Raw genomic sequence first — 21,589 nt, 5'->3', positions numbered from 1 at the left:
TTTAATATGATGAACTTAATGATGAACATTGTATTTAATGTTCGAATGCTTTTTTTCAGATCTTTTTTTTCAGAAGCGTAATTCGTGCAGCTACTATGATTATTACAAATTACTATCCTTTTAATATTAACATGAATAAGCTTGACAAGAATCTGAAATATTATGTATTATTTGATTACGGCTTGCTTATGAATAAATAAATAAATACATGAAAAAAAAAGGGGGAGGGAAAATAGTGGTAATAGGAAATGATAGACAAAGGGTAAAGGAATCCTTTATTTGTGGTGGCTCGTTTCACACTATGGACCTGCCTTCGGCAGGCTACCATTTATTATTATTATTATATTGGATGAGTTTCAAAAGTGTGTTGACAGTTGTTTAATTTTACACATCCTATGACTCAATTTTCGGTCTTCAGTACGTACGCAGATTTCTATTTATTAAAATAAACTCCTAAATGTGTTTGTACATTCCTGTCGTCTCAGTATATTTATTTTTGCTCCGACATTCAAATGTGTGCACCATTCCTGCATATACAATAGTAAACAGCAAGCTGGTGGATTTGAATTGTGATAAAATTTTACCAAAATCGACACAAAAAGCTGGTTTTCAAAAAAATTATGCATACTATGTAGTTAGTAAATTTTTTAATGAGGAAAATAATTTGCTTTGCCAATGCTGATTTACAATCTTCTGAACAGGACTTTAGATACTCACTTTGCCAAAAATCATCTAAAGTAGGTGTGAGTAGCATTTTTGTTTAAAACAAGTGCATGAACTACCTAATATGCGTGAATAAGCGACTTAATATGAATTGTTCAGTTATTTATGGTAAAATTTTCTGTTTAGTTGGAAAAAACTTGTATTATTAATTGTATTAATTAATTTAAATTTATTTAATATAAATCATTCTACTTCATGTTTTAAACATGTATTTGGTTAATGCGAACGTCAACGGTGATCAGTACGAATAAAATATGCAAGGAGTTGCTCTAGAAGAGCGTCCCACTATTCCAAACTGTAATGAATTTTTAATAGAACAAGTTTTAATAGGCCTATAATAATTCAAAATACACGTTCAACCCTGAACCATAATTAATTAAAACGGCCTTGCAGATCTCTACCAAAACCTAATGAATTTTTAATAGAACAAGTTTTAATAGGCCTATAATAACTTAGAATACACGTGCAACCCTAAACTATTATTTATTAAAAACGGCCTGGCAGATCTCTGCCAAACTCAATCAGCACCAATCAGAACGGAATTTTTAATAATTAATTAAATAATTCTTTTTCTTTCTATACTTTTCAATCTTATTAATTTAATCCAAAATTCATCCAAAAAACACATCCCAAATAATATTTATAAATTCTTTATATAAGGAAGAGGAGAAAAATAGAAAATAAACTAGAAAAAAAGAGAAAATAGAGATAAACTAGTGGTACATGGCACCGTGCCTTAGGGCAAATTGGTGGAACTTCACGAACCGTAACTTTAAAGCTCAAAAAAGAAAAAATATATTTATTTTGAAAATTTTGGATTTTTTTGAACGTTTTTGCAAATTTTGAAAACATTTGAATAATTTCAATATTGAAAAAATAGAAATATTTGCTTTCTTGAAAATAGTGATACATTTTAAAAACCTATAAATTTTTTAAAAACTGAAAATTTTTGAAATGTTTTCATGAAAATTCTTGATACATCGTTATTTCGATTGATCCATACTGTCGAAAATATCTAATTTTCGACCGCCAAATAGCATTTTTCGAAACTTTTTTTTCTGGATCTCCCGAAACTGCTGGAACATTTGCAAAAATTTGCAAAATTTAATCAACTCTTCATTACGTCAATACAAGTAAAATGTTGTTTGAATCACTCAAATCGGTTGCTCCATTCTCTCAAAAACTGAATTGCCATTTTCCTGCACTCTTTGCTCCGTACCTCAGAAACGGCTTGTCCAACTTCTGCGAAAAACTGATCAGCACATCTCCCTATCATTGGGAATCGATTGCTTTTCGAACCATTCAAATCGGTTGATCCGTACACCCGAAATCGGCAAAAATTGTATCCACACATACATAAAAACACGCACACACATCCATTCTTCTGAATGTTGAGAACCTCTAAACTTAAAATAACTTACCCCACGGGAAGTTAATTACAAAATGTTTAATAATTGGGCAAAATCTATAATCTAATTAAAAAGTATTCGATAAATGAATAGTAAATATATAAAAAAATTACTAATAAGAAGGGAAGATTGGATATTTTAAATAGAAATAGAGGACTTAATTAGCAAGCATGAGAATAAAAATAATAGCACTTGATTTTAACATCAAGGTATAAAAAATTATTAAATCTTTCCAACAATTATTTAACATGTACTAAATTGTAACAGATATTGAAATTTAAAATATGTACTAAATTATTATTTCAATTTCTGCAGTTAGACGTACCAAAAAAAAATTATACGTACCAAAGAAATACCAAACAAAAGAAATTCTTATTATACATAAAATGAACACCAGCTCTCTCATTATACATGCCTGCGAGTAACTGACAGGATATGACTTCCTTTGCATAAGAAGACTTGCATATATAGAAGAGACCTCACATAAATATAAATTAAATAACTAGCTGTCACAAACTTGACGAATCGACAACTGGATTTATTAGTCGACAAGTCCGACGAGCTATCCGCTAACGCAATTAGAAAAATAATTGAACGTGATGAAAGAGTCGTATTAATACAATATTCTTATTTGAAATTTATCTTTTTATAATCGAGTCGATTTATTCCGTTTTCAATACATTATGTAATATTACAACATAGGTAATGGATATAAAAATGTATTACTTTTAAGTTTTTTTAAAATAAAAATCCGAATAGATTAAAGTATTCAAAGTTTGGAAATTGAGCTTATAATAGTCGAATAATTAGTAACTATGTGGTCGCTTATATATCTTGCGACACCCTTAAGTCTCTATTTGCCAACGCCTATTTACAGTCTATCTCTATGGAGTTCATTGTCAAGTTCCACTCTCTTCTATGGACACTATGGAATCTGTGCGCACTCTATATTTTAGGGAGAACGCGAGACCTTTGAATCAGGTGCTAAAACAGAGACTCTTTTTGGATTAACCAAGCTGACCTAACCTAATCGATAACCTAATCGATAACCTAATCAATATTTAATGAAGTACTTATAAGGTTCAGCAAAAATTTCTGAAATATCTTTATTATAAAACATATAAAACTTACCCTGAACATGGCTTTGACCACAAAACTTTACTAAAAGAACTTGTTATTCCTTCTCTTGCCTCACGTCGATTTAGCTGTACAATTATGTTCTTATTTAAACTTTGCAATAATTCTATAGACTATCCTCTTATTCTTAACCAACTACCCTTTAATGTTCCAAGGCTATCTACGCCTTCGCAATTATTTTTTAATTATCCTACTCCTAAATCTAATTCTCTTTTAAATTCGCCTATTTTACTTATGTCCTCTAGTTAGAGGCTCTAACTTTAACTTAATTAATACTGAAATAGATATTCACAACACTTCACTAATCAAATAATCTCCATCTGCACAAGTTAACCTTTTTATTTTCTTTTATCTCATTATTTTATCATATTCTGTATATAAATAATATTGTTACATTCTGCATTATATGTAATTTTATGTTAAGCATTTTATGTTAATAACTATATATTGTAATTTTGTATATATTTTAATTGTTATTCATTATGTAAAATAATTGTATTTTTGAGACCTCTTGGAAGAAATCTGTGGGCTATATATTTAAAAATATATAAATAAATAATTAAATAAATAAATAATTTTACTTTTTAATAAATGTATTAAAAGTTGTGTTTTGTGTATATATTAATCTCAATAGCTAAAAGCAACCTTAACAATATTTTGGCGACATAGATTCTGATTGCAATCGCGTGAGTGCGCGTGGAAAGTCTAAACTTTGATGAATTTTTATAATTAAACCGATTATCGCAGGCCTATAATATTTTAGTATATTATTTCAGACAATGAAATCTATCGTTGTATAAAGTTACATGAAAGACGTGAAAAAAATTCAGCATTTAATTACGAAGGAAATCTTTACCAAAAACTAATCAACACGATTCCCAAACAATTTCTATCAAACAGTTTTTGAAATCTAGAATTTTCAAATACATTCAAAATTGTGGGCTAAAATGTGGAAGAAGATTTTTACACTATTTTTTGTTTTTATGGAGATACATCGAATGGCTTTTGAAGAAACGGTCGACGTAAGGTCAAATTTTCATATACATCAACGTGCTTTTAAAATTTGGCATCGAAAGATTCAGAATGATTTAAAATATCCAGAAAATTGGCAAATTGGATTTTTTTGTGGAAACATAAAACTTCTCCTTTGGGAAGTTAGAATATACTAAACAGGAGTCCATATTATCACAAACTTTAAAACTTCGGTTTTAGGGAAATATATGTTAGAGAGCAGGCAAGTAATATAGAATATTCTTTTCTTGGTAACTAAATATTGGGCTGATTTGCATTCGTCAACAAATTTGAGGGAGAAAATAATAGTTTTTTATGAAGCCAAGAAAAACTGAGACGTAAACTGTTATAAATATCACGTGGTTTATTGAAGTGTAAAATTTCATTGCCATAGGTATTATTATTTTCACCAATTTACAGCTTTAAATAATTAAAATAGTAAAAATATATAGGGAAGCAGGGGATATCTGTAACGGAGGTAACTTAGTAACAGGCGTTTTTCAATAGAATCTTTAACGATATTAAAATATTTTTTATCTCCATTGGACATGGAAACCGTCCTGCATAATATTGTCATAGCTACTGTAGGCTAACGCAGTAAACAGAACTGTGCAGGTGCGTCATTTTTGACTGGTAATATAAAATTGATCTATCATAAAATTTTAATTTGCGTTATTGTCTTATTTCGATTCAAATTTATCAGTCTTTGATAATGTGTAACAATTTTTGCGATTGCTATATTATAGGAATAGTTATATCGGTCCTAAAGTTAGTCGAAAAAAACACCTTGGGACTTCAAGTGAAGAAGATTGAGTAGAATGAATAGTTTGTAAAATGTGGTCACAAGTAAATCATGTTACAGGACAGGATACACTACACCTTGTATTATGATTACAAATTGTGCTACTAATTTTATGAAAAAAAATATATTAAAGAAGATATATTTTGTATGAGAATAAATACTTAGAAACAAGTCATATTTTACGTCCTCTAAAATGAGTATAAATTATCAGAGACATTATAGTCGTTTTTGTGTCGTTACTATTTGCTCTGGTAGATGTTACAACTAGCCCCAAAGTAAAAACGTAGAAAGATTTAACACCGTACTTTTTCTAGAAATTGGTTAATTGTAAAATAATGAACAACAATTATGGAATTATTTTTTATTGATTCTGTAAAGATATAGTTACTGCAACTATTCATCTTTATGCCGCAGAAATATGATCACGATCATGATCATATTAACACATCATGATTTCACGATATGTTAATATAAAAAAAAGTTGTCACAACCAGCTTCTAGCCCCTCTACTTATTCCCCCTAATTATAGTTTTTGATATGAAAAAAGAATTTCTAATATAGTATATTTTCTATTCAACCGTTACCATCAATATGAAATTACCAAAACATTTTATTTTTCAAACAAAAAATAAATTTGCATGTGTACAAATTGCAGTATAAACAATTTGCATTTTAAATGCAAGACATTTGCAATTCCCGTCCACCTGCGTCGTCAAGTGAGAATACCGTTACAAGTGCCTTTATCGAATGAGGTGTCATAATAATCTAATATAATTTATTAAATGATGATACGAAATGAAACACATCAAGGGCTTGATGATTTATCACCTCCTTGTCAAAAAGAAAAGAAAAATAATTATGCAGAAAAGATTATTAAACACCAATAAGAGCTAAAGTGCGATGTCATTTTCAAACCTTTTTTTGGTAGAAACAATCAAAAAAATATTACCAGAAGGCTGCCGTGTCTTTATAAGTAGTATTAAATATTGAATATATTATTTACTCAAAAAATATGAAATTGTAATGATGATATGACCATACATCTGTGGAAATGTGTTAATTTGCAGTTAATAATTTCCAACTTTATAAAAATACTAGCAAACCCGACGAACTCCGTTTCGCCACCAGATGGTTTCGTGAGAAAGATGAAGAAATTTTTTGTTTGTTTTATATTTGAAAAGGAAAAATTTGATTTTATTACACAACAGTAATGAATTTATTTCGATTCGAAGTGTTTTTTAGTTGAACTTCTCTAAGTAAATGAAAGCGAATCCGCAAATTATCCGTTTCATTGAAGTGCTCTTTGATAAACCACATTTTTTGTTTTTTGGTCTGACGTTAACACAAACAAAGCGGATGGTTTTCCAACTCGTGAACAGGCAACGTATAGCTTCCCATGTAAAAAACAATGATTTTTAAATAATCTATTTGAAATTTATCCCGCAAACACTAAGCGATTGGCCTTGCAACTTGTTATTGCAAACGCAAGGCGAACTGGAAATTGCAATCGTTTGAAGACAAACGGAAGACCAGTCAGAATCATTGGTATGTCACCAAATCGCCAGCAATTTTGATTGAATGGTGAAATTCAGTGCGTGTACATCATTATTCTTTGCGGCAAGGATTGCTCGTTGACTTAACGAAGCATAATTCTGATAATTCTCACTAATGTCATCACTCGAATTTTTAGTTACGGTGCATGAAGTTCCAGCAATTTGCATTAGGGCAGAATACCATGCACCACTAATTTTCTTAGCTATAAACCTTGCGGAGCCCGAGACCTTTCCAACGAATGCAAAATTGTCGAGATCGGTTCGTGCGTTCTGGAGTTATTTCGGCAGGAAGGAAAAGCCGACTTATTTTATATATATAGAAGATATTATAAAATATATGTTTACAAAAATATATATCATGGCATATCATTCCCATTTGTTCGGATTCAATTTGGCTTATGTAGATCAAAAGAGTAAATGCTTTACCATTAAAGATTTTAGAAGTTAGATTTAAATATAATCTCTATTAGAGATATAATCTTTAATGGTAAAAAAATTACTCTTTTGATCTACATAAGCCATAGTATTAACTTTGAACAATAAATAAGAAAACAACATGACTATTATTTAATTAATATATATACTTTATGTCTGAACATTTAGTTAGTATGAGATTAAATTTATGAAATCTTATTTATATATATACTAATATTAATAAATATAATGACTTTTGCATTTATATTGATTTTCTTCTACTTAACGATTAGAATTGGGTTTATTTATGTCTCTTCTGTGCTTTATATCAGGAGAGGAAAAATTTTAATTATAAACTTTATAAAAGTACAAAGTTGTCAATAAATGAATTTTTGTATTTATAGCACTTGGAAAAATACTTCATAATTATAAAGGCGTGTTGATTGTTTCATGCGATTGCCATCATTTGTTAAGAACTATTTATAAACTTTGCTTATAAACTCCAAGAATAGCATTTAATTAACGACTTACTTAAAAATATCGCAAAAACAATTTTAAATTGACTTGCTCAATTTATATCATTTCTATTTATTAACTTCCCGAAGAAGAATTGTAAGCTTTCATTAAAAAAAACGATTCGCTAACTTTGTTTTCCAAACGTTTGATGTCATTCTGAATCATCTGATACTGAAATTGGAAGAAATGAGTATGTGCGTGTATGCAAGCCAAAATTATACCTTTTGTCGATACTTTCTCAAAACAAGCCTCATCAAATTTAAAAATTTGAACACCATTTGATGAATCTCGATATAATAAGTCCTCAATATTTTTTGTCAATGTTTTGTCAATTTTTCGCCTTTCATATCAATTGTTAAACTAAAAAGTAGAGTTCTTAGTCATCGCTCTCAAACATTGTCAATTTAGCTCATAGGAATCTTTATGTATTTCTGATTGCTAAATAAAAAGAGTTCAAAAAAAATTATTTTCGCCTAAAGCGATTTTAAAATTCCAAATTCTTTCAAAAAGATATCATCAGTTGGAAATAGCGCTTTTTGGAAGTTAACACATTTTGGAAAAGAATCAAACCAAAGTTTAAGACATTTGTTTTGCGATTTCAATGATACCTTGCATAGAGATTGAGTCAAGTTCCTAACAACAATCTTAAAATAATACAATCCTGCAAAAAGTGATATATTTATAAAAATTCATTGAAACTGGCCTTCCTTTGCCGAGTTCTTACAAAAACACACAAATATAAAATATTATTATCTACCCATATAGAAAAAATCATGTAACTCGCCTTAAGACAAAATGCTGCTTTCACGTAGTTTTGATGGTTAGGAAGAATGTGAAAATAGTCAGTAGAATCAAAAATTAGTCTATTGAACATGTCACATATAAATCAAATACAAGTTCTTTATCAAAATTTAGAGTAATAACTTGTTAGCATCATTTAATGGCCTTAAACGAGATTATTCAAGAAACACAAGAAATAAATCTAAATTCCAGTAAGACTATAGTTAATAATATGTGGTCTTATCTGGAGCCTAGCTCTGTACGGATCAGAGACATGGACTCTAATAAAAGCCAACAAGAACTATCTGGAGAGTTTTGAAATATGGTGCTGGAGGCGAATGGAGAAAATAAAGTGGACTGACAAAATAACAAATTAAGTAGTCCTGAGAAGTGTGCGCAAAGATTGTTCTCTACTCTACTGAGCACGATCCTGAAAAGAAAAGGAAACTGAGTCGGATCCATTCTGCACAAAGAGTGCCTCCTACACGACTTCGTCGAAGGCAAAGTAGAAGGACTGAAAGGAATGAGTAGAAGAAGAATGCAGATGGTTGATCACTTACGCGAGAAAAGAAAATACAGAGAACTGAAAGCAGAACCACAGGACCAGGAACCATGGAAAAACAAGTTTGGAAAGGAAAATTCATAAAAACGAATATAAAGTGATCAATGGTCATTAATTAATTGTAATAAAATAGTAATAGGAATAATAAACAAGGGAGGTAAAGAAAATAATTGATTTTGTGGTGTTCTCATACCATGGACCTGCCTCCGGGCAAACTACTATTTATTATTATTATTATTATGTGTCTTGATCCCTACAGAATGGGGTATTTAACAATTCATTAAAAATTTATTTTTGAAGAATGAAAACTTACACAAATGACTTCTATCAGACATGCATTAACATTCGATTGATGGAAGATAGAAAATAAGATACACCAAGACTATAACTTAATCCATACAAATTTATAAGATATATGCTTAAACTCTATCGGATATCCCTGCATGCAGAAACTTCTGTATCTTAAGATGTTCCTATTATATCCAAAGATACAAATATCTCGACGACATATGACAGGTGTTCGTGTTTATTCCAAGTGACATCCTATTATATATCGCCTGCACACATTTATTACCTTCCCACAATAATAGTGCAAGTACATTTCTCAAGATGAGAAGTTATCCTATTCGAACTTAGAACTAGGGATGCCCATAGAACATCGAGAATTACTTTAGACAGACGAATGAATATAATAAAGTAGGGCAGGGCACAAAGGTCCAATTTGACTTTGTGCAGTTATATTGTAAAAACCAAACCAATAATATCACAACAAATAACACATACCAAACAAACAACTATCTGAAACTGTGTTCAGTAAAACTCCAAGCTAATCAATCATGTAGAAATATGTTTTTGCTGTTTTTCAAAATTTTGTCACCTGATCCTTTTTACCTCATAGATGGGGTAAACAGATCCACGTTTTATTTTAAATTTCAAAAGCATTTTACGAAATAATGGCTACAATATTCAATCAACGCAAAATATAAATTTCACATTTTTGACAACATACTGTATATAACATTTCGTCATAATCATTTTATTCATATGCAAAAACTTTATCTAGTTTTTAAATACTCAAGCTTAAAAAAATTACCAAGTAGAAATTCTACACTTATCAAAATTTATAGATATTTCAAATTTCAACGCCAATTCAAGTCTCAATTTATGTATGAGATTGCCCATTTGTCTACATCAATGTTAACAAATTTCATTAACTTATTTCAAAGTTAAAAAATAAGCTGAACTATAACCAGTAGAAAAATTCTAGTTTAAACAAGATTTCCCAATATTGTAATTCCAGATTCTATAAAATGAAAATCAAACTATTTCTTGTCAAGGGAATCGAAGTATACGTATTTCTCGTCAATATTGTCGATTCCAAGAACTTTATAATGTTGACCAATATATGGAACTACATATATATTAAACTATAGAGAATAAAATAGAAAAACACAATATATAGAGTAAAGGAAAACAACATACTTATACGAATGTGAAATTCAATAAAAATTAATAAATCAAAAGGTGAATTAAAAATGATTTGGAAAATCAACTACAGCTCAGCAGAAATTGAATAGAAATAAAAAAACATTCAATAATCTTACGTGACAAATGATTAAATCTGTAGCTGAAAACATAAATGTATTGAGATGGTATTTGAAATGCCAATCAATTGTTAATCGTAATAGTTTTCATTGTAAACACAACGTCATTTAGTTTTTTTATATTTCCGAGCCAATTCAAACTATTATTAAATATCACATAATTTACTAGACATCAAAACATAACACTATCATATGTTATTTTAAATACATGCTCTCTAGATTCGATAGAATGTTATGGCACACTGACTATTATAATATTAATTAACTTCCTGTAGGATAAGTTATTAAAATCGTCCAATTATCGTATTTGGCATACCTTAGAAAAAATGAATGAGTGTATGTACAGATACAATTTTTCATCCACGTTTTGGAGCGCACGGATCAACCGAATTGAATGATTCAACAAAAATCGATTCCTGTTGATAGGGAGCTGTGCTGATTAGTTTTTGAGAAAGCCAGGTCCAGCCGTTTCGGAAATACGGAGCAAAGAGTGCAGAAAATAGATATCAAATTTTTGAGAAAACGGAGTATCCGATTTCGAAGATAAAAAAACATTCAATTCGTAATGATGGGGAGAGAAGTGGTGATTAGTTTTTGGCAAAAGCAGAAAATACGGAGCTAAATGTAAAAAAATGGCAGTTTTTGAGACAACTAAGCATCTGATTTGAATGATTCAAAAAACTTTCTGCTTGTATTGACGAACCGATTGCTTTCAGGGAAAAGAAGTTTTCTTTCGATTTTTAAAATTTAAATAATTTTTTTTTCAATATCCAAAAAATTTTTTTATTTGAATATCGAAAATAATTCGGATTTTAATTTTAAGTCTAGCTAAAGTTCTGAAACTCGCTTATATTCTTCAAATAAATAACTTTAAATTTGCGATTCAGTTTATATAATTCTTACAAATATTAGACAATGCCCTTCATATTAAATCCGATTGATTAAGTTTTATTTATTTACTTTTCAGTAAAAATATATAAGTTACAGTATTTATAATAATCTATTTGAAAACATTTAATATTCCTCAAATATTTCATTACGGTGCGGAAAGTTCCAGCAATTTGCTTTAAGGTACGATGCCATACACCACTAATTAATATTATATTATACAGCAGGGCTTCTTAAACTTTTTTCCTTCGCACCGTATTTAATTAATAAATGTAAGTTTCTTGGCCACCCCATCTGACAATCCCATACATATAAAAAAATTAACATTTTTAGATGATTTATTTATTTGGTAACAATTGTTACCAAAATTGTTTTACAACGAATTCTAAAACTATATATTTTCATATGTATCTGTATATGCATATTAATATACGATCGTTGTAAAACATACAAATATCTAGACGTGATGTTATAAAATGATATTTGGCTTTAAAAACTCGCGACCTCATAATTTTCTTATGCGACTCCATTTGGGGTCGCGACCCGTAGTTTAAGAAGCCTTAATATAGAGTATATAGACTCTGATATAGAATATATCGTTAACAAAATATAGGTTCGAATAAAATTCGTTATATACCCCTAAACCTAAATATAAAGTTTCCCAAATATTGATCCTGGTCTCAAAACTTTCGTAAATTGCATCACTACTAGTATTAATGAGTACCAATTTCGATATCACGAATTGGGCATCCCTATAAGTCCAGTGTGCACCGTACGGTATTAATGTGCAAAACGTTACTACATGTTCTTCGCCGAACAATATTTCAAAGCTGTACCCGGTGTAACATTTCGCGAGTGAAATGCCATGACCTTATTACGAGTCACGATGAACTAGCTGTATAGATTTCTTCGAATCTAGAAAAATATAGGCAAATTTATACATAAGTATAAATCCTATTTGTATTTATATGTGTACGTATCGAGTATATTGCATATATACGGCTGTGGCAGTAATAGAAAAGACATCCTTTCTTATTTCTTTCTTGTAGAAGAAAGGACAATCGGAAATCAATGTCACAAGTTTTTTCTTCTCGGGCGCATTGATCAACCGATTTGAATGACTCAAAAATCATTCGATTCCTATTATAAGAAGACTAGCAGACCCGACGAACTCCGTTTCACCACCAGATGGTTTAGTGAGAAAGATGAAGAAATTTTTTGTTTGTTTTATATTTGAAAAGGAAAAAAATGATTTTATTGCACAACAGTAATGAATTTATTTCGATTACAAAAATGAAATGTTTTTTAGTTTAACTTCTATAAGTAAATGAAAGTGAATCCGCAAATTATCCGTTTGATTGAAGTGCTCTTTGGTAAACCACATTTTTGGTTGTTTTGGTCTGACGTTAACACAAACAAAGCGGATGATTTCCCAACTCGTGAGCAGGCAACGTGTAACTGCCCATGTGAAATACAATAATTTTCTAAATGGCACGATGTCATGCACCAATAATTTTCTTAGCTATAAACCTTGCGGAGCCCGAGACTTTTCCAACGAATGCAAAATTGTCGAAATCGGTTCGTGCGTTCTGGAGTTATTTCGTCAGGAAGGAAAACCCGACTTATTTTTATATATGTAGATATGCTGATTAGTTTTTGACGAAGGCATGTCCAGCCGTTACGGAGATGCGGAGCAAAGAGTACAGAAAATGGAAATCGAGTTTTTGAGAGAACGGAGTATCCCAATTGAATGATGCAAATTACTATTGGACTATTTTATACAAATCGAAAGTTTAATTGTTTAAAACTTTAAAAAGCTTTTCTAAATGTAATTCTACTCTAAAATGAGACAAACAATGCTAGACAAGAAAAAATAATGCTTAGACGGCGGGCAATAACAGATCCAATATCTTATTTTCAATGTTGAAGGGATTTTACGAAATAATAGCTACATTATTAAACCAATTCAAAAAATAAATTTCATGCGCACATTTTTCACGGAAATAACCTTGATCTGGAATTTCGCCAGAAATAATCATCAGCAGAGTTGCAATAATTATTTATTCAACTTATCTCTTGTAAAATTACTTTTTTAACTTTACATATACATTTTAAATTTTCTTTTTCTTTACTATTTTTGTTGTTTACGAATTTGCCAGGGTGAAGATTCAATAAGTCCTTTATACCCCATATATAAGCTTCTATAAAGATTATATAAAATAATGTTGAATCTAACCCAAAAATAACAATGAATCTTATAAAACGTTTGAATAACGTATACTTCAAAGTTAAATCAAGGTCTCGTAAACTAAACAACAGTGCTCACAACCAAGAAGACTATCAACGATTGCAAATACCTTTTAAATAAATACATGCAAATATCCTTGTGTTCTTGTTGAATGAAAGATTCGCTTTCTATAAAAATTCACATAGTCACATATAATTCACATATTTGATTTAATAATTTTCCAATATTAAGTTTGGCTTTCCATTTTCAAATGGACTACCGCTGGGTAGCATATTACACATTTGTCACTAAAATTGCTGAATGCCTTACCAGGTAGATTGTTATTATATGTAAATAAAAAATAACTTACAGAAATTTTGTAGATCACGTGAGCGGTACATAGAAAAAATATGAATAATAATTTGCATAAAATTAATACCTCAAATGTTTTTTGCGAATCAAAATGCAAATATATTTCACTTTTCCTGATGTGTTACATGAACAAACCTTACCCAAAGCGAACCCCGAAGGAAATACATTTTTCTCTCGGAAAATGTTTATCGATCCTTGTCCGGCTCGCCGCTTTCGTACCATATTATTTATGTACATATAAATTTTCTCATACAAATATATTTTGATATGATAAAACATATTTTAAAACTATCTTGTCAGTTCTGATATAAACCCTAATCATTTATTTCTAAATCGTAATTAATGACTATAGCAACCCGTTTGAATAATTAATAAGTCATCACATCACACCCTTGTCAGAGAATAAAGATATTTTGGGAAATTTGGAGTGAATATTAAAATGATAACTTTGTCTTCGATAAGCAATTAAAATATCGCACTTACTTGTAAACACCCTTTTGTTTCGTTTTTACTCAACAAAAAATTTCAAATCAAAATGAAAGATAAAACTAAATAATTGTTAGTAATATCGAATGCGGCGTACCGCAAGGCAGTGTGATAGGTGCGATATTATGTTATATTCACACAAGATACGCATACTGATAAATTTTTACTTTTTTACTTATTCTAATCATATAGATGTAATTCACATATTTTAGAACTATCTTGTCAGTTCTGATATAAACCCTAATCATTTATTTCTAAATCGTAATTAATGACTACAGCCACCCGTTTGAATAATTAATCAGTCATCACATCACACCCTTGTCAGAGAATAAAGAAATTTTGGAAACTTGGAGTGAATATTAAATTTGGTAATTGCCATTTTTAGATGTACATAATTAATCGATTATTTGTGTAAAGGACGGTGCCTAAGGGAAGAAAATTTATCATTTTCAGACAAAGATTATGATTCATTAATAAAGATAAATGTGTATTTTCGCTCCGATGCTTCATAAATATTAGAGACTTCAAGATGATGTTTTGGTGAATTTTGTACCTTCCATGAAAGATATTACTGACGAATGATACTGATTAGTTTTTGGTAAAGATCGGCCGGTCCGTTTTCTTGTAATAAAGAGCTAAAGTTTTTTTTTATGACTTTTTTTTGAAACGTCGAGAAAACAAAAAATTAGTGAATCGAATTTTTTGACGAAAACATAACGAATTTTCAAAATCGATTCAGAATTGCGGGCTAAAACGTGGACGAAAATTTTTTCACTTTTCTGCGATTTACAAAGAAACGGCTTGGCTGATCGTAGGGCAAATTTGATAAACGCTAGTTCTCATGGCTTAAATTTTTGAAATCGGTCCAGCCGTTTTTGAGTAAACGTCGATTTACGCCAAAAAATCTGTTCACATACACACATACACGCACACACACATACTTTTTCCAAATTAGGTCTCATTTCACTCAGAATGACTTCAGACGTCGAGAAAACATAAAATTAGGGAATAGGACTTTTTTATGAAAACAAACTTCTTCGGGAAGTTAATTTAGATTTAAAAAAAATAATTCTGGTCTGTGCCGTAACAAATTGAGCCGATAAGCAATAACCGGAAGACCGATTTAAAAAAATAAACCGTTATTTGATTGAAAATAACATAACCATAGTAAAGTGTGTACTAAAACAAGAGTTCAGATTTGAGAGTACTAAATCCCTCATTTCTTTAATGCCACATAATTCATATATAGGACATATATAGAAAATGCAAATATTATAATAGGAAACAGAACCTAAACAAAAATTACACAGAATGTGTACACATTATTAAAATCTCAATAAAATATCTGATAATTTGATGTACATTTATGTCCAATAAACATTTTGGACCATCAAATGACATTTTTTTGAATTATTTATATTGAGAGTCCATAACCGCTGGACCTGCCTTTCCAAAAATTTGAACAGTTCTTCATCTTGTCAATACAAGTAAAATGTTTTTTGAATTATTAAAATCGGACTCTCCGATCTCTTAAAAGCTGAGTTATCCTTTTTGGCACTTTTTGCCTGATATCTTCGGAACGGCTAGACCTGCCTTCGTCAAAAACTAATCAGCACGTCTCATCAATGCGAACTGAATGGTTTTTGAATTATTCAAATCGATTGATCGGTGTTCCCGAAATCGTCGACGAAAATTTGTATCCGCCACACACATACATTCATTTTTTCTAAGGTATGCCAAAATATTCAGAAACCTTTGAAACGTAAAGATAAACAAAATTTTTCATTTTCGATTCTTTTGCGATTACTATAATTTACCCTACGGGAAGTTGATAAAACTTTGAGTGTTAGTAATATAAAGAGCGGAGTACCGTAAGGCAGTGTGATAGGTGCGTTTATATCTTATATTCACACGAGATATGCTTATTGATAAATTTTTAACTATATGCACTTATACAGAACTAAATTCAAATATGATAAGTTACATGTTATGTCTGAAATTATCTGTTTACACAAAAAACAATGAAAAATCGTCTAAAGTGAAGTATCAAAATCCATGATGTCAAATCTCAACACATCGTACTCGCTTTTGAACAAAATGTTTCAAATAATTCAGAAGAAATCTGAGACCAGATATGTCGCATTCAAGTGATCTATTCTATCCTGAATAGAGTGATAAACTCATGATGCAATAAGAAGGCTACCGGACCCACTTCGAACTTTTCTAGATGATTTACTTCCTTGGAGATCCCTATTGAAACGTGCTATGATAAAATTTCCTATTCAGGTACCCATTTTTGCATCAAAGAAGAATAATGCCTTTATCCTCACCTCGCTCAGGTCGAGTAAAAGTATAGAACGTGTCGGTAGTATGAGCCAAAGTAAACATTGATAAAATCCAATGTGAGGGTAAATATTGACTAAAGTTGTTATCTTAAATGCTAAATCAAACAAAACTGCATTCAAAAGGACATACACATCGATAGAGTATGTAATGAAAGCACGTTTTTATCAGCGGAATTTCAAGAAAAATATTTATAGAGATTGCATAGTAGAGTGGTTCGATAATCGAACAGTATTGGTGTGGCAATAAATAATAAAATATAATGTCAACGCATTAAGTTTACTTAATAATACTTTCAAAATCTAATTTAACAAACTTTAATAATAACGGAAATATTTACGGAAATACGGAAGTATTTTTTTTAAAAGGGCAGTTATAGTTAATGCAAACTTTAATCAATTTTTTGGCCTATTCAACCGTATTTGAGAAAACGTCGACAAAAGGTCAAAAAAGTACTGCTCATTTTTGCAACTTTGAAGAATTTTTAAAATTGTACATATGTGACCATTTTATGAAGGGCCTTTCCATAATTATCTTTTCAATTTCAACGGTTGTGCTTGCAACGTTTTTTTTAATATTTTGATTTAATTTGGTTTCGCTGATTAGGTGGATTTAATTAAAAATCAATATTTTGCTATTATATGATGATTTTGATAGACTTCTTTGTTATGTATAAACAGTTATAGCACCCTTAATCTAAATTGGAGCTAATTTGCTCTATATCATGATTAATGATCTCTATAGCCAAAAAAAAGAACATAAAAATCGTCGAAAAAATCGGCCAACCTTTACGAAAAATGCTGGCCAATAAGGACGATTCTCAACTTCCCAACCCAATATCTTTCAAAGAGTTTTAGAATTTTTAAAAACGATTTAAGATTTGTGACTAAAACGTGAACGAAAAATTTTTCAATTTTCTGCCAATTACAAAGAAACGTCTTGGTCGCTCAAAACTGATAAACGCGAGATCCTATTGAGTTACATCAGTTTGAAAATTGATTCAGTCATTTTTGAGAAAACATCAACGAAAGGTCAAAAAATCGGCTCACAACGCACAGACACGCACATAAAAACATACTCTGAAAGAAGAAGAGCGAATGGGACCAATTAGGACCCAAAGAAAGTTTAATTGTAGGATTCCTAGTATTCTAGAGCTTCCCCCCATGAAGTAATGCCTAACGGCGGTTTCCAAGACAAGAGGCAAGATGTAAGCGGAGGTTTTAGTAAGTATTATTATACCTATGTGGTATTGAGCCAGACTTACCCAGACAAAAGACCTAGTGTGATACGTGCATACGCATTTTCTTCGCCATACGAAAAAGAAACACACAGACACTCATCTATCCATACCTACACACGCCCGTCTTTTCAAATTTGATATAAAACGATTGAAACATCGAGAAAACAAAATTGTCAAGTCGATTTTTTTCGTGAAAACAAACTTCTCCTACAGAAAAAGTTAAAACTAGCTGTAAACTATTAGGGCATCGTGCCTTAAGGCAAATTGCTGAAACTTCCCGTACCAAAAATTATTATTTTTTTAAAAACGATTAACGTTTTTGAAAAAATTTTACTTCAAAAAATTAGATTTTTGAGAAACTATAAATTTGACAAAAAATTACTTTTTTTTTAAATAAAAAATTTTTTTTTGAAAACATAAAATTTTTTTGAAAAAAAAAATGTTTCTTTCATTTTGACATATTTTGGAAATTCTGAACTTTTTTTCAAAGCAGTCGTACTGCTTGAACTGCATAGAGACGTAATGTCAAAGCGCGTAAGTGCCGCGCCGGCGTCTAACGGATAAGCATTGGTACGGAACCCATAGAAATGTGAAAAAAATTATACCTATTGTTAAAATCTCTATAAAATATCTGATAATTTGACGTGCATATGTCTAATGATTATTTTTGTCCGCCAAATGGCATTTTTTTTACTTTTTTCATTAGATCTCCGAAACCACTATACCTGCCTTCAAATTTGATCAATTCTTCATCTTGTCAATACAAGTAAAATGTTTTTTGAATTATTAAAATCGGACTCTCCGTTCTCTTAAAAACTGAGTTACCATTTTTGGCACTGTTTGTCCCGTATCTTCGGAACGGCTAGACCTGCCTTCGCCAAAAACTAATCAGCACGTCTCCTTATCAATACGAATCGAATGTTTTTTGGATTATTCAAATCGGTTGATCGGTGTTCCCGAAATCGTCGACGAAAATTTGTATCCGCACACACACACGCACACACACATACATCCATTTTTTTCTAAGGTAAGGTAAAGATATATAAAAATTTTCTTTTGCGATTTTTTTTGCGATTACTGTTGTTGTTCCTAACTTTTTTAAAAAAAAAAGTTCCATAAACTATGATTTAAAAACACAAAGTAATAATTTTAACTGCGATTTTCACTACGTTTACTGTGATAGCTCGTGTCTTTGATGTTGCAATTTGTAAACATAATCTACTCACCTGTTAAATGAGTGGGCGTGTCGAAAATCCACCTTCAACATAAATAAACCAAATTCAAAATGCAGTTTATAACTTTAGCTCAATGAGCCAAAATTTGTGTTTATCATGAAATCGAGCGTAAAACGTAGTTTCCGGTCCAAACTTAGATCGACTTTAAAGTAAATTAAATTAATTCAGGGCCATAACTTTGTAACCTTATTGGCCTTGTTTTTTGTAATTCGTAAACATAATATATTCACCTGTTAAATGAGTAGGCGCGTCTAAAATCCACATTCACATTAATAAGCCAAGTTCTAACTTTAGCTAAATGAGCCAAAATTTGTGTTTATCATGAAATCGAGCGTAAAACGTAGTTTCCGGTCCTAACTTAGATCGACTTTAAAGTAAATTAAATTAATTCAGGGCCATAACTTTGTAACCTTATTGGCCTTGTTTTTTGTAATTCGTAAACATAATATATTCACCTGTTAAATGAGTAGGCGCGTCTAAAATCCACATTCACATTAATAAGCCAAGTTCTAACTTTAGCTAAATGAGCCAAAATTTGTGTTTATCATGAAATCGAGCGTAAAACGTAGTTTCCGGTCCTAACTTAGATCGACTTTAAAGTAAATTAAATTAATTCAGAGCCATAACTTTGTAACCTTATTGGCCTTGTTTTTTGCAATTCGTAAACATAATATATTCACCTGTTAAATGAGTAGGCGCGTCTAAAATCCACATTCACATTAATAAGCCAAGTTCTAACTTTAGCTAAATGAGCCAAAATTTGTGTTTATCATGAAATCGAGCGTAAAACGTAGTTTCCGGTCCTAACTTAGATCGACTTTAAAGTAAATTAAATTAATTCAGGGTCATAACTATATTGACCTTAGTTAAGCGCAATCAGTCGGGCACCCACCACGTTGACACAGCGCGTGCAGCGTCAATTTAAAGGTTACGCAATTCATTCATGAGGGAAGAGCTTCGTAACGCACGTGTAGCTCCAAACTTCCAACATTTTCAGAAATTAGTCAAAATCAAATACGTGGGCATATATGTCTACAGAAAAATTAATTTGCGTCTCCAAATCAAGGAGCAAGAAAGACGTGATATATAGAGCATTGAGTCATAAAGACAATTGCTAAAACTGTTTTTTATAACCTTTAATGCAGTCGTTTCCTAATATTTTGTATCTGCGTTTTTCGTTTATGAGAAAATTGTTACGCCCATAATTTACTCTAATAATCTAACTTCCCGAAGGAAAAGTTAATGTTATCATAAAAAAATCTGATTCTGAATCGAATGACCAAATTTGGAAAAAGTATGTGTGTGTGTGTGTGTGTAAGTGAACAGATTTTTTGCCGTAAATCGACGTTTCCTCAAAAACGGCTAGACCGATTTCAAAAATTTAAAAGCAAAAATCAACAGTATCTCGATGAGGACTAACGTTTATCAACTTTGCGCGACGTTCAGCCAAGCCGTTTCTTTGTAAATAGCAGAAAACTGAAAAAAAAATTGTCCATATTTCAGTCCGCAATTCTGAAAAGATTTTGAAAATTCGAAAGATATTGGTTGGGAATCGTCCTGATTAGTTTTTGGTAAAGATCGGCCGGCCCGTTTTCTTGTAAAAAAAATTTCGACGATTTTTATGATTTTTTTGACGGTAAATACCATAGTCTTAAAGATCATACTAAAATATTGCGGCCCTACGACAAAGTCGTTTAATTTTAAAATTTCTCAAAGTTTGCAAATATTAGTTTCGTTTTTTTGACATTTGTCAAAAATAGACCTTTCATCGACGTTTGCTTAAAAACGTCCGAACCGATTTCAGAAATTGAAAAGCCATTTGATGTATCTCAATGAGGATCATCATTTGTCAGTTTTGTGCAAAACTTTTCGTCCACATTTAAGCTCATACTACCGAATCGATTTTAAAAAGAGAATTTATTTTTTTATTTATTAACGCGATTATTTATACATGTCGGGAAGTTTATGTAACTTAGTTTACAAGTTCCAGAATCCAAAGCAATTTCCCGTGTTGATTCGTAATTGATTGCTAAATACCATCACAGGCAAAATATCACTTGTTAAGGGTAAACTGGAATCTGCCAAATCGAGGCAAATGGTGAAAAAGTGGTTTGCTGATTTTAATCGTGTCCATAGAGACACTGACGATGGTGAACGCTTTGAAAGGCCAACTGTGGTGGTTATACCGGAAAACATAAAAAAGGTCCACCGATTGGTTTTGGAAAACCGAAAAGTAAAATTGCCTGAGATAGCTGACACCCTGAAGACATCAGTAGAAGTGTTGGAC

This window comes from Ctenocephalides felis, unplaced genomic scaffold, assembly GCF_003426905.1.
Source record: "Ctenocephalides felis isolate EL2017-DRISC unplaced genomic scaffold, ASM342690v1 CF-g0.4_SCAFFOLD_03573, whole genome shotgun sequence".
In the NCBI taxonomy this organism is placed as follows: Eukaryota; Metazoa; Arthropoda; class Insecta; order Siphonaptera; family Pulicidae; genus Ctenocephalides; species Ctenocephalides felis.
The sequence above is the reverse complement of the archived record's forward strand: the minus strand, read 5'-3'. Positions refer to the sequence as shown.